We start from the raw sequence: 15,814 nt of genomic DNA, 5'->3' as shown, positions 1-15,814 counted from the left end.
CAGGATGGGGGCATGGTGGGCCAAGGTGGTCTTGGAAAGTGCAACATTTGGGCACAAAGCCATGAGTACCTGTCCCCACCTAGGTATGTGAGCACATGCCTGTGGGTGGAACCCTCACTAGGTACCTGCCCTTCTCCTCCCTTTCCATATCACATCCCCGCTCTGAAGGGGTACATCTAACTGCCTTTAGAATGTGGACAATAACTGAGCTTAGTGCTTCCTGCTTACAGAAGGCATTGTTTTGCAGAAACCAGCAGTCAGATTCCTCCTAGAGTTCTTTCTAAGAGTTCCTAGCAAAGGAGAACCATCATCCGAGGTTCTGGTTGCCTGACTGTTTCGAGTTTGATGGCTTCTAAGTGACAGGAAAATAACAAGTTTTATAAGGGTAAGTATGCACGGGTTAAACGTGTGTATTATACAAGGAAAGAATTTCATGCCAAAGATTAAAGAAACAAGAAGTAAAATATACTAACAACACCACTGTACCCCGAGTTGTTTCACCCTGGTGAAAGAAGTTAAACCTTGTATGGGAGCGATTAAACTTTTAGAAGAGAGATAACTGTTCTTGCCATATCTTTAGCAGTTAACAGGTGCACCCTGGGAATTCTTGGGTTTGTGGGCTTGCCTGGCAACCATTAAAGCTTCTGTCTCTTTCCTGTGTTTCCCTTTCTCTATTGTGTAAGATTGAGGTGGCTACTTTCAGAAGGTCCTCTAAAGTACTATCTGGTCCCAGGGCCTACTTCTGCAACTTCCTCCTGATATCAGGAGCTGCCTGAGTAATAAATTTATCCTTTAGGGTAGCTGTCCCTCAACTGAATCAGGAGATAGAAAGGTGTGCTTTACCAAGGCCTCTGTTAGCCTTTCCAGGAATGCAGTGGGATTTTCATCAAATCCCTGGTCAATCCTGGGCAACTTAGTATAATTGAGAGGCTTGGTTCTAGTTGTACGTAAGCCCTCCATTATGCACACCTGACAGTGTCTCTTTTTCCAGTCTTCCACTATGTCATTGGGATCTCATTTAGGGTCATTCACTGGTAATGCTTCTCTTCCAGGTGGATAATATTTGCCCCCTTCTCTGATGCTATATGTAATGCAAAGCTCATCCCCAAATCTCTCTGCTGCTTGCAGAGCAGCCTCCCTCTCAGTTTCCATCAGGGTCTGATTCAAAAGTAACATAATGTCTCTCCAGGAGAGTTCAAATATTTGAGTGAAATTCTGGAAAGCCTCTATGTATCTATCAGGGTCATCCAAAAACTTTCCAAGATCCCCCTTAATTTGCTTTAAGTCCTGTAGGGAAAAAGGAACCTGGAACTTACTGGACCCAAATTCACTGGGCATCTGTTGGAGGGGCAAGAGTGAGACTGGAGCTTATTTAGAGTGAGAATTTCTAGGAGAGGGTAAGTGAGAGGCTGAAGCTAAATAGGAAGGTTGGGGTGGACCCAGAGGACCAGGACTGGAGGAAGTTGGCTCCTCTGCTGGAGGTGCCTCTGGGACTCATATCTTTAATTCTCTGGGCTTGCCCCTTGCAGCCTTCCCTGAGATGGCAAACAGGAGGGCTAGATCAATCCTACATTGTTGGTAAAGGTCTGGATTGCCTTGTAAGGTGCAGAAAGTCTGCACATATGGAGCCTCAGACCATCTGTCCTCACATATACAGAAAAGCTCCAATTGCCAAATTGCATCCAAACCGAAGGTTCCTTTCTGAGGTCAAGCCAGTCCTTCCTTTAAATCATAATTTGGCCAAACCTTTGTGCAGAGAGCTATGAGGTACTTTTCCTCCAGATTCTGAGGGTGAAAGCAATTCCAGTGGTTCAGTATACACTCCACAGGAGTATAAGCTGGGGGTGATGAAGAGAACTGGTTGCCCATTCTGAAAGACAGGGGATAGAGACGTTCCTCATTCCCTTCCTTCTCTCAGCAAAAACTCCAGGTGAGATGAAGAAAGAAAGCAAGCATCCTCCCTTCACTCCCCACCCCTTATTCCTCAGCCCCCGTGACCTTGGCAGGTGCCAGCCATGGGTATCGATGCGACATAGACCCATGAAGCAGGGAAAACCTGGAGGATAGGAGTTAACCACCCTCACCTATGCCGTCATTTCTCCCCAGTGTCAGCAAACTTTGAGTTCCCTGGGCCTGTTTATGCCACAAAGCATGGCCTCCTTCTGTGGGGTGGGGTTCAGTTGGCAGAAATTGGTCCTGCCCATTTACATTGTGCCATTGCCTGTCTTTCGATCCTTCAGACCTGGTTTTTTTTTCTAGGGCCTGAGCCTGGAGCTTGAAATTGAGTTTGGGACTGAAAAGATATTTTAGAGGCTGTTTTTATGTGTTTAGTGTCTCAAATGTACCCTGCCAAATTTGCAGTTATCAGCCAGCAGGGGTCACTCCTCTGTTAATTTCCCTATTAGAAACAGAGTTGGAAGTGGGGAGCCCTCTCACTTAGAAAAGGAAAAAGAGAATAACAGATTAAGTGGCAAAAGGGGGAGATCCTGGGGAAGACACCCTTGCTTAGTGTAACTGGGCCTTTCTAATCCTTGTATCTTTCCCCCGATTCAGACGGGGTTGAATTCCTTGGCCAGGGGAGGAAAGGTTCCATTGCACAGCAGGCGAGAAGCATTCATTTGTCCATTAGCCCCGTGGGGTCATGGCTACCACTACAGCTTTCTCCCAGTCTCCACCCCTTCATGGCTTTTGGACTCAGCCTTTGTCTGCTGTGGGCATGCCCAGGCACCCGAGCTGGGAGGGGAAAGGATAAGGAGAGGTGCCCTGAGCCATGCGTGCTTGCTGCTGGGAGATGGAGGCATACATGGCAACTCTAGGAACAGTTGGTCTGATTTGCACCTTTGGAGTCTGGGCCAAATGCTCGTTTTACTTGGTAACTTTGCCGCAGCCTGTAGCAAAACTCTTAACGTTATAAAGGAAGAGATAAGAGCCATTTCAAACCATGAGAAAAGAGATAAACTCTGCGGGTTTTGACTGTCCCAGTTAGGGCAGAGGCGGAGGCGGGCGGATCACCTGAGATGGGGAGTTCGAGACCAGCCTGACCAATATGGAGAACCCCGTCTCTACTAAAAATACAAAATTAGCTGGGCGTGGTGGTGCATGCCTGTAATCCTAGCTACTCAGGAGGCTGAGACAGAAGAATCGCTTGAACCCAGGAGGCAGAGGTTGAGGTGAGCTGAGATTGCACCACTGCACTCCAGCCTGGGTAACAAGAGTGAAATTGCGTCTGGGAAAAAAAAAAAAAAAAAAAAAAAATTCTGTGAAAGAAAACAGAGCTTCTTACCCACAAGAAATAGAGAGAGATGGTAGGGTCTTGGAAGAGAGAGGCAGACCCCACAGTTTTACATTCGTTCACACTCACCTTCCAGGATCCCAGGCGAGGTCCCCAGTTGAAATGGGAAAAGTTCCCTTGTCTCCCTCGCAGGGCATGTGATGGGGGTGTGGCTCGCTTCTTCAGCGCCCCACTGCTCAAATGTCTTAGGAAGCATACAGACGGGCAGGCTGTGGGGCTCCGACCCCACAGCAGTGTCTAGAGTGAATGTTTACAGCTTCTGAAGGCACAGTGGGCGTGTGTTACAGGGTGCTCTTTTAGTTTAGTTGTCCATAGGGGGCTTGCGTTAGCTCAGTTAGATCCTCTGCCTTATTGCAAGGACAGAGGGCTTTCTGTATCCCAGGGTTCTTGTCTTGGTGTACTGGAAGAATGGGATCACACATGGGCTTAGAGAATGAGTGCAAGGTTTTATTGAGTGGAAGTAGCTCTCAGCAGATGGGGGAGCCAGAAGGGAGATGGTTTTCCCCGGGGTCAGGTCGCTTGGTGGCCTGGGCTCTCCTCCAACTGCCCCTGCCAAACTCTACCTCATTCCACCAGTTGATGGCCTGCCGGCATACCAGCATCTCCCACACCAGTGTTTTCCTCTTGACGTCCAGCTGCCCATGTGTTCCTCCTCTGATGTGCTCCTCTCAACATGCAGCCACTTGTGTGACTGCCTGCTAGGGCCTCAGGGCTCTTTGTAGACACAGGATGGGGGCATGGTTGGCCAGGGTGGACTTAGGAAATGCAACATTTAGGTGCAAAGGCAGGGGTGCCCCTCCTCACCTAGGTCTGAGGGCACAGGCCCAGGGGTGGAGCCCTCCATATTAATCTTGTCCACTTGATTATTAAAATCCTCCTCTGCTGAGGTCACCTGTTGGTGAGCACTCACATGGGATACAAATATCTTCACAGCTTTTGACCACTCAGAGAGGTCCATCTACATACCTCTTCCTCAAATTTTTTTGTCGCTGATTTTCCAATCATGCTTCTTCCAAGTCCCTGACCATCCAGCCAAATCATTGACTACAGCCCATGAATCAGTATATAATCACACATCTGGCAATTGCTCCTTCCATGCAAAATGCACAACCAGGTGCACTGCTCAATGTTCTGCCCACTGGGAAGATTTCCCTTCACTGCTGTGCTTCAATATGTCTTATAAAGGGACTGTAGTGCTGCAGCTGTCCACTTGCGGGTGGTGCCCGCATATCGTGCAGAACCATTTGTGAACTACACCCTAGTCTTCTCCTCCTCTGCCAACTGATCATAGGAAACTCCCCATGAGGCCATCAGTGCAGGCTGGGGGAGACAAGGCAGGGTGGTAGGCATGGAGACCATGGGCATTTGAGCCAGTTCCTCATGTAACTGACCTGTGCCTTCAGGACCTGCTCAAGCCTGATCATGTATATATCACTTCCATTTGATGATGGAAGGCTACATGACCCACTTTACGGCTAGATAGATCAGAAAGCACCCAGTTCATGATAGACAGTTCAGGTCACATGGTGACTTGATGACCCATAGTCAAACATTCAGTTTCCACCAAAGTCCAGTAACAGGCCGAGAGTCTGTTCAAAATCCTAGAGGCCTCCACTGTGATTCACCTATGGGGGCCTGTCAAAGGTTCCAAACAGCATCCCTATCTGCCACTGACACCTCAAGCACCACTGGATCTGCTGGGTCATATGGCCCAAGTGGCAGAGCAGCTTGCACAGCATCCTGGACCGGTTGCAGAGCCTTCTCCTCTTCTAGATCCCACTCAAAACTGGCAGCCTTTCAGGTCGTTTGATAAATGGGTCAGAGTAACGCACCCAAATGAGGAATGTGTTACCTCCAAAATCCAAATAGGCCCACTAGGCATTGTGCCTCTTTCTTGGCCATAGGAGGGGCCAAATGCAGCAACTTATCCTTCATCTTAGAAGGAATATCTCGACAAGCCCTACACCACTGGACCCCTAGAAATTTTACTGAGGTAGAAGGTCCCTGAATTTTAGTCGGATTTATTTCCCATCCTCTGGCACTCAAATGTCTCACCAATAAGTCCAGTGTGTTTGCTCACTGAATCCAGTCAGCATAATGTCATCAATGTAATGGACCAGTGTGATATCTTGTGGAAGTGAAAAGCGACTGAGGTCTCTCTGAATAAGATTGTGACACAAACTGGAGAGTCAATATACCCCTGAGGAAGGACAGTAAAGGTATATTGCTGGCCTTGCCAGCTGAAGGCAAATTGCTTCTGGTGGGCCTTATGGACAGGAATGGAGAAAGAGGCATTTGCCAAGTCCATGGCTACATACCAGGTGCCAGGAGACGTGTTAATTTGCTCAAGCAATGAAACCACATCTGGTACAGCAGCTGCATTGGAGTCACCACTTGGTTAAGCTTATGATAATCCACTATCATTCTCCAAGATCGATCTGTCTTCTGCACAGGCCAAATGGGAGAGTTGAACAGGGATATGGTGGGAATCACCACCCCTGTGTATTTCAAGTCCTTTATGGTGGCACTAATCTCTGCAATCCCTCCAGGGATGCAATATCGTTTTTAACTTACTATTTTCCTAGGTAGAGGCAGCAGCTCAAATGGCTTCCATGGGGCCTTTCCCACCGTAATAGCCCTCACCCTACCAGTCAGGGAGCCAATGTGGGGGTTCTGCCAGCTGCTAAGTATGTCTTTGGCAATTATGCATTCTGGCCCTGGGGAAATGACTACAGGATGAGTCCGGGGACTCACTGGACCCACTGTTAAGTCGGACCTGAGCTAAAACTCCATTAATCACCTGACCTCCATAATCCCCTACTTTAACTGGAGGACCACAGTGACATTTTGGGTGCCCTAGAATCAATGTTTCAAAACTATCATTTTGCCATATTTATCCCTCTCTATCTCAACAAACAAGTTACTTCTAACCAAGGGTGTAGGTGTTATTTGCCCCAGCAACATCAGCTCAGAGCCAGTGTCCAGTAGTGCCTAAAATGTCTGATCATTTCCCTTTCTCCAGTGCACAGTTACCCTGGTAAGAGGCTGGAGGTCTCCTTGGTGGAGGATGGGAGAAAAAGTAACAGCATAAATTGTCAGTAGTGTAGTGGGTTCCTTCCTCAAGGGGACCCGGCCTCCCCTTCATTCACGGGGTTCTGGGTTTGTAAACTGATTCAAGTCTGGAAACTGATTGAGGGGCCATGATTCTCTGTTTTTATAATTCAAATTAGTCTTTTGTCCATTCGACCTAGAAGTTTTCTGCTTATATAAATTACAGGAATGGGCCGGGCACAGTGGCTCACACCTGTAATCCCAGCACTTTGGGAGGCTGAGGCGGGTGGATCACAAGATCAGGAGTTCGAGACAAGCCTGGCCAATATGATGAAACCCTGTCTTATCTAAAAATACAAAAATTAGCCAAGTGTGATGTTGGGCACCTGTAGTCCCAGCTACTCAAGAGGCTGAGGCAGGAGAATTGCTTGAACCTGGGAGGCAGAGGTTGCAGCGAGTCAAGATCACACCACTGCACTCCAGCCTGGGCGACGCAGCAAGACTCCATCTCAAAAAAAAAAAAAAAAAAAAAAAAAAAAAAACGAAATGCAGTAGGCTTCCTGTCAGTTTCACTTCTAGGAACAATGTGATAAATTAGCCAATGCCATAGCTCTGCATGAGTCAGACTATTCTGTTTGCTGCTTTGCTTCTGCTGTCCATTACAGTAGCTATGCCCACCTTGCCTGTGATGACTGAGTGCCACCAATTGGCCCCTGCCACCTTGCGATCCAATTATTCCCATCGTATTTAAATTTTGTAGTTGAGTAACTGTTCCTATGCAGTTCCCATGGTTAGATCTGACATACAGAGAAGAGCAATTACAGGGCTCTTCAAAGATGCAGGTGCTACCCTCACAAATCTATTTTGCAAAGCATGATTGAGGGTGTATCTTCTGGACTGTCCCAGCTGGGATGAGTAGGTGTAAAGTGACTAATTCACTCCACCATTTCAGTCTTCCTGTCTTTGGATCCCTTCCTCTCCATTAAACCAAGGGAGATCAGGCATTTCCAGCTCGCTCACAGTGGGCCATCTTTTTAAAAAAGAGGTAAAGTTTAATATGTTGCAGTGGTCAGCACTCTTTCAGCTGTAAATTATAACTGGCTTAAGCATAAAAGGGAACTTATTGACTCATGTAACAAAAAGTGTGTAAGCTAAAAAAATTAAAAAGTTAAGTTCTTAATCTGGCCGGGTGCAGTGGCTCAAGCCTGTAATCCCAGCACTTTGGGAGGCTGAGACGGGCGGATCACGAGGTCAGGAGATCGAGACCATCCTGGCTAACACGGTGAAACCCCATCTCTACTAAAAAAAATACAAAAAAACTAGCCAGGCGAGGTGGCGGGCGCCTGTAGTCCCAGCTACTTGGGAGGCTGAGGCAGGAGAATGGCGTGAACCCAGGAGGCGGAGCTTGCAGTGAGCTGAGATCCGGCCACTACACTCCAGCCCGGGCGACAGAGCCAGACTCCATCTCAAAAAAAAAAAAAGTTCTTAATCTATGATTTCAGGTGTTGCCGGTCCAGGTGCTCACACAGTGTTGTCAGGAATCTCTCCCCAGATCTCAGTGCTGCCTTTCCTTCGTGTGGCCCCATTTCCAAAAAGACTCTCCTCACTCAGAAGTGACAGTGACTACCAGCAGTTCCGGGTGTAAATTCTACCAGATTAGCAACTCCAAAAAGAACAGATTTCCTTTTTTTAAAAAGCCCCAGCTTCCACCACAGCTTCTGTCCAGGGAAATTTCTGTGTCTCCTGGTGCTGGGGTGGAATTTGTGGCATCCAAACCACATGGACTTAGAATCAGAGATGGGTGGTTCCTTAAAGGAAACCTGACCAAGCAGAATCATGCTCCCTGCATACCCCAACAACATGATAATAGCAAAACAGGTAAGTATTTATCTAATAACGTTGAATCTTATACATTCCCCCAAGTGGGGTACATGTTCTTACAATAAAACTCTACAATTCTACAAAGGTCAGTATAGTGTTGGCCAGGGATACAACTCTCTTTTAGTATGGTGTAGTGGGGTTCTACTTGTCAGGGCTCTGGAATAAACTAGAATTCACTCAGATGGTTTAAACAAACAGACTTTAAGAAAAAAGCTATGTATAAAGATGTGGGAAGGGATAAGAACAATATAAGAAGGATGTTTTGGCACCAAAAATCTAGCGGCATTATTATGTTGTTAAAACTCCTATCGCCAAAGGGGCATGGCTTTGCCTGTGGAGCTATGGCTGTGGAGGAAGGGGCTTGCTCCCAGGGAAGCAGCCTTACAGCCAGGAAAAGGTGGGAAAGAAATATCTTGATGATTCTCTTCTCTTCACCCTCTGATTTTCCTGTTGGTGCCAGAAGAGTTGGCACAGATGAGTAGGTGATGTAGTCTGTAGTGGTTGACTTCCTGTGACACAGAGTAGAAGAGAAGGATGGAAAATGAATCTGCAGGAGCAAAAAGGAACAGAGGGCATAACCTAGCACATCAGAGTGTTAGACATAATTTAGGTGGTGGCCCACGGGTCCCTCATTGGCCATACCCACCTACACACACCTCCCAATGTCCACTGGCTGCAGTTCACTAATCCAAGGATAGAGATGCCTGACTTAAGCAAGTCAACAAAATTCTCCTTCCTGAATTTCAATCTTGAATAGACATACAGAGTCTTCAGGGTGTGGGAGCTGAATCATCACACAGCAGCACCCTAGAGAGAAATTCCTACTGCTGCTGATGCGGAAGTCTCACGAGCTTCTCTGGTTCCTGTCCTTCCTATAGCTTGTTTTTTCAGCTGTGTCTCCACTTACATGAGCTACCCTAGTATTACTTAAATAAATTCCACTTTTAATTTTGAGCCAGAGTGGTTTTTCTGTTGCTGGGAACAAGAAATAGGCTAGTTACAACATTTGGGATGGACTTTTTTTCTCGTTTATACATTAACGAGGACTAGGTGGTTCCATAGTTGTGGCCAGTTTGAGCATGGACATTACATGTTTCTGGTTAATGTCCAGACTTGTGCTCTTTAACAGTCGATACAGTGACACCTTTGGGTCAAAGTTGATGAGTTTAATAAGGACAAGTTCCTAAATATAAAAACACAACTTCAAAATAGTGCAGAGATGGACCATTGCCAAAGATGAAATTCACTTCGCAAAACAATTTTGTGTCAGTTCTGGCAAAGGTGAACGAGAAGCCAAGGCCACAATATTCCTATCTGAAAACTTTCAAAAACTGTTATATGCAACATTTCCATTCAGCTGGAAATAGTTCACAGACAATAACATCAGTTCTCGGATTTTTGCTTGCTTGTTTGTTTTGTCCTTGACCAGCTGGCCCAGGTTGATAATTCGCTCTTACCTACCTGTATCCTTTCTGCACTTGCATCCACTGGACCTGGTGAATGGCACACTGAGCTGATGGCAGTGGGACAAATGGGACTGGGAGCAGTTCTGGCTTTGTGAAGATTGCAAGCTAATATTTATTAAAACTAGGTACTGGGTCTTCTGGAACAGGGAAAGAGAAGGCCAGATAAATATGGGTTAAGGAAATCAGGAGTCTTTCAGGGACAATCTGAGATCCATTTTGAGCCCCACCTTAAAATCCAGGAAAATTACAACTCAAGAGAATTGACTAAGCAGAGCTTAAGAAGGACAGGCAACCTCCCAGCATTACATTCACCCACCACTTGCATCTTTACTTCTATCCCCACAATCTTCAGATGCAATAATGGCTAGCCAACTAACTGGGACCCTCTGGGAACCTCTGGAAAATAATTCTGGACAGTGACATGCTGAATCTTCTAGAGTTGACCATGACTTTGTTGGGCTCTTTTAAAGAAACAGCACTGAGCAACTTGCCTACCACCCTCTTAATTTACACCATTATCCTCTGCGCCCACAACATCACACTTCAAATAGACCCTGTCAGTGCACTGAATCCAGACATTAGCAAACAAACCATCCCATGACTCATGACATGGGGAAAAACACCTAACATTTTTCCTCAAGGTAGGCTCTGTAGGATGAAATCTTGACTGGAGACTAAATGGCTTCCAGACAATACTCAACTCCTCCACAGTTCCTGGCTGGCATCAGTGAGCAGCATTCCCCAACAGAGACTGAGTCCCTCCAGATGTGGACTCTACCCTTATCAGATGGCCCATCATCCTCTTTCCTTTCTTATGCTCCCTCCATCCCTTTTTCTTTTCCCAGCAAAGGAAATCTTTTCAAATCCCAAAGGCTGAAAACATGGCTTTTACTCATTAAGTATTATGGTCTAGCCTGGCACTATCCAATTTCAGCTACAGTAAAAATGATCTGTAATTCTGAGCCATACAATACAGTAACCTAGTCACATTTATCTATTAAGCACTTTAAATGTGGCTAGTGCAAATAAGAAACTGGCTTTTTCATTTTATTTACTGTTAATTAATTTAAGTTTAAATAGCTGCTTGCTATATGCTGGTAGCTACCATATCGGACAGTGCAGGGTCTAGCCCTTGACACTCAAACACTAAGAATTTACTCTCTTTTTTTTTAAAGAATTAATTCTCTTTTATTTTCTTTCAGATTCTTTCTGATTTTCTTCTGATGTTTCTAAGAAAACAAACTTGGAATAGTCTAGCTAAAGCGTGGGATAAGTGAGGACATTAAGCAATATTTCAAAACTATCATTTTGCCACCTTTATCCCTCTCTACCTCAACAAACAAGTTACTTCTAACCCAGGGTGTAGGTGTTATTTGCCCCAGCCTGTCTGAGAAGGATTTCATATGCTTCAGTACCGGGTAACATTCTTGCCTGTCTCATGTGTCACTTCTTAGGTCTCCCAGGCAGATCTTTCATGGTAGAAATAAAGGGCTTAACAGAATCAAAGAGGGCAGAGAGAAGTAAACATCATGCCTATGACTCCACACCACTTTTCCTGTGTGTCACACTAAGAGGTGTTTGAACCCCATGTAACATTGTGAGGTGGAGGTGGCCTGATCTCACCATCCAGCCTGAGTCCTATAAAGGTGTGTCTAGGTAAACAGAGCCTTGTGCCCAGGAATGACCAGCCTCACAGGTTGCCAGAGTCCTGGAGTAGCTTGGAAGTGGATGTCTGTGTGCCTGCTCGAGGGCTGGCAAAGAACCAGCAACAGCAGCCTGAACCTGAGGACGCCTAGAGAGCAGGGGCAAAGGATGACTCAGCAGCAACTTTTATAGACCATTGGCCAAGGACCAGGTGGGTTCAATGACACCTCAGTGGATACAGTCATGGACAGATGGCAGCTAAGACCAAATGTTGCCCCTCCTTCCAGGTCTTTGGCATAGTTTAAGTCTCCCAGAAATATGATGGAATCAGAGAGAAAAACAGAAGACCAAGTAATTTGAAATTAAGTGTTTATAGACCCCAGAATATTAGCACACAAAAGTAAAATTTAGTTATAGAAAAATAAATTTACATTTATTTCTTACTTAGGTTGGTGAACTGCTAGATTATTATAATGAGATTATTACTGTAATATGTATTTATTATATTATATTCCCCCAAAAGTGTTCACTGAAAGTGGACTACAAAACCCAGGCCCCAATTCCTCCTTGTAAAGGAGGAATAGGTTAAATTAGCACATGTAGTCCTGAGTTTCTAGTATTCTCCAACGAAGAAAGGCAAATTAAATGCAAACTAGAAGCCTATGATACTCAAACATTTAGAATTTTACTTAGAGGGAAGGAAAACAAATAATCCTTTTTTTATTATGCTAAAATATATTAATACAAAACATAAAACTTGCCATTTTAACTATTTTAGGTGTTCAACTTAATGGCATTAAGTCCATTCATATTGCAGTGCAACCATAACCACCATCTCTCCAGAACCCCAAATTGAAACTCTATACCCATTAAACAATCACCTTCCATCCTCACTCCCGTCAGCCCCTGGCACCCACCATTCATTTTCAGTCTCTATGAATTTGACTACCTTAGATACCTCAAGTAAATGGAGTCATAGAATATTTGTTATTTTATGTCTGGCTTTTTCACTTGGCATAATGTCTTCCAGTTTCATTTAGGTTATGGCATACATCCAAATTCCATTTTTTTTCTAAGGCAGAATAATACCTCACTGTATGTATTCACCACATTTTGTTTATTCATTCATCTATTGATGGACATTTGGGTTCTTTCTACCACTTGGCAATTGTAAAGAAGTATGCTATGAACATGGGTGTACAAATATCTGTTTGAGTTCCTGCTTTCAATTATTTGAGGTGTATAACCAGGAATGGAACTGTGGATCATATAATAATTCAATGTTTAATTTTTGAGGAAAGACCATAGTGTTTCCCAGAGCAACTACATCATTTTATGTCCTCCCCAGCAATGTACAAGGGTTCCAACTTTTACACATCTTTACCAACATATTTTTTATTTTACAAAATCAAGTTGGAGTTAGCCTTGATCTATTTGAATAGAAAGATATTCTATGCTTACTTTTTCTTTTTAATTGTGTTCATGTTGCTGCTTTTGTCAAAGCATTCAGCAAATTTCTTCTAACCCCCATTCTTTTCTCCTTGTCTCCCTGATTTTACTATTGTGACAAAGCAGATCAGAGAAAAAGTCAAGAAAATATTAAAATTTGTCCTTCAGTCCTCTCAGTAGTACATTTACCAGGGAGCTACATGCTCTCTGCCTCCCCAGGTCACCCTGGCACTGCTCGTCAACCCAGACACCTCACTCCCAGATCTTTCTCTTTTTTCCCCCCACTCCAGTGTAACTTGAGGAACCTAATATAAACTGCCATGTTAATACATTACTTTGTAAAGTGATGTGCATACAGACTACTTTTGTAAATAACACCTTAATCATGACGAATGACTTGAAGGGGGAAAATGTCAGGTGCACCAGTAGGATGCGGGGGAGTTGCAGAGGCTCAGTGCAGACAAAAGACCTGGACAAGAAGTCCTACCATATCATTTCTAATCAGACACAACCACAAACTAACTGGAAAACTTTAAGCAAGCCATCTACTGTTTCTGGGACTCTGTTTCCCCATTTGTAAAGTGCAAGATAAACTCCTTCCAATGAAAAAGCAGGATGATCATTTCATCTGTCTAAACATTTGCATATATATGAGTGAGTTAAAATAATGTACTTCAACAATATACTGTACCATTTCTAAGATGTGTCTTATTAAATATAAACCCACAATAACAGAATATGGTAAGAGTGCAGAAATAGGAAAGCACAACCGAAAGCTTAGAACACAACCAAAAGCTTGGTCTAGAAGTAGACCCAAGGATATCAGATAAAACTTATACATTGTTTAATCACTCAACATGTGCCAACTATAGTAAGTCCTCAATGTCTTCAATACATCCTTGGAAACTGTGACTTTAAGCAAAGTGACATATAATGAAACCAGTATTTTTTTCTCATCAGTGTTATAATGAAACAACAACACTGAAGGAGACAACATTATTGGAGGACTTGTTGTTCATTGTTTCACTTAAAGTCACAGCTTCCAAGAACCTATCCATGGTGTTAAGTGAGGGCACACTGTGCTATGTTTCATGCACTAATATTATTTAATTTATCACTTAATTTCTACAACATGATTATTGAAGTAAGAGAGTGATTAATTAAGAAAGTAATGGGTGTCATGTTATTTTATTTATTTACGTATTTAATTTTATTTATTTATTTATTTATTTTTTGAGACAGAGTCTTGCTCTGTTGCCCAGGCTGGAGTTCAATGGCACAATCTCAGCTCACTGCAACCTCCACTTCCTGGGTTCAAGCAATTCTCCTGCCTCAACCTCCCAAGTAGCTGGGATTACAGGTGCTCATTACCACGCCCAGCTAATTTTTTGTATTTTTAATAAAGACTGGGTTTCACTATGTTGGCCAGGCTGGTCTTGAACTCCTGACCTCAGGTGATCCGCCCACCTCAGGTAATCCACCTGTTTGTTTTCTTTTTTTGCTTTATATTCCTTGGAATCAAATCAAAAGCCATTTCTTCCTCTTCACACCAGGAGAGTTAGCTGGGCCAGCCTGTATTGGTAAATTCTAGCCAGAGGTTATAACTGTGACCCACAGGGTAACTCTGGTTTCTAAATGTAAAATCTACAGTGTAATTTTTAAAATATAAATTAGTCATTAGCAATATTTTAAATTAAAGTTGTTTCACATGCTTTCTTTTATAAAATCCAAATTTTCAACAACTCTTGAAAAGTCATTAGAATTAGGCAACACTGGGCATTTATTACCAACAAGATCAGCAGAACACAAGTAACACCTACCTATTTAGACTGAGCGTGTGCTCTGCAGTTCACTAGACACTCCCACTCTCCGTTAATCTGTATATTACTGCCTAACTACCTGCAGAGGGTGTTTCAATTTGTACCTTCCGAGATGTTAAGTTAGCAACTTTCGTTATTTAAGCTCTGAAGGGAATCCACGTGAAACCTCAAATGGGGAGGGCATGGAAACTTTTGTACACAAAGAGTAAAATAGGAAAGCATGGGAACCCACCATGGGGCAGTAATTAGATGCAGAACACTGGGGAATGGATGGTTATAGCTTCCACAGGTGCATGAGACCCTGACCAGTCTGAGTGGGCACAGCCAAAACACCAAAACCTCCTAGGGGATCAGGAAATGACTTGATAACAAGCCTCAGGTTCTTACACGTCTGGGTAATGCCTACGGTTCTTGCAAGCCTGGGTAATGCCTGGGAGTGGTGCCCCACCTGGAAGATCCTCACTACGAACGGCTTCATACTGGCCTGTGCAAGCAGGATGACAAGCCACGTAGACCTCCATGAAGACACAGCAAATGACAATGCCTGAGGGCAGCCCCATTGACTGTGAAGGAAAATGGCAGAATTTCCTTGGCGACCTCTTTACAAGGGATGTAGGAGCACATAGGGCTTCTTTTATCTTCTGGAGAACTGAAGAGAACCCACAGAGAACAACTAATGAACTTCTGATGCAACTGAGTGAGGTGGTGCCAGTGTGGTGGACGGTGAGGGCAGGAGTCCACATTCTTTGTGTGTGTGTGTGTGTGTGTGTGTGTGTGTGTGTGTGTGTGTTCCAATAAAAATTTATTTAAGATTGTTGACATTTGGCCGGGTGTGGTAGCTCACGCCTGTAATCCCAACACTTTGGGAGGCTGAGGCAGGTGGATAACAAGGTCAGGAGATTGAGACCATCCTGGCCAACACGGTGAAACCCCATCTCTACTAAAAAAGTAAAAATAAATATTAGTTGGGTGTGGTGGTGGGCACCTGTAGTCCCAGCTACTTGGGAGGCTGAGGCAGGAGAATGGTGTGAACCCGGGAGTCAGAGCTTGCAGTGAGCCAAGATCACGCCACTGCACTCCAGCCTGGGTGACAGAGCGAGACTCCCTCTCAAAAAAAAAAAAGAAAGAAAGAAAGAATGCTGATATTAATTTCAATTTTATATAATTTTTACATCATGAGCTATTATTCCCCTTTTGATTTTGTCCACCTA

The sequence above is a fragment of the Chlorocebus sabaeus genome, chromosome 8 (genome assembly GCF_047675955.1).
Source record: "Chlorocebus sabaeus isolate Y175 chromosome 8, mChlSab1.0.hap1, whole genome shotgun sequence".
NCBI classification, from domain to species: domain Eukaryota; kingdom Metazoa; phylum Chordata; class Mammalia; order Primates; family Cercopithecidae; genus Chlorocebus; species Chlorocebus sabaeus.
Note: the sequence above shows the minus strand (reverse complement) of the source record.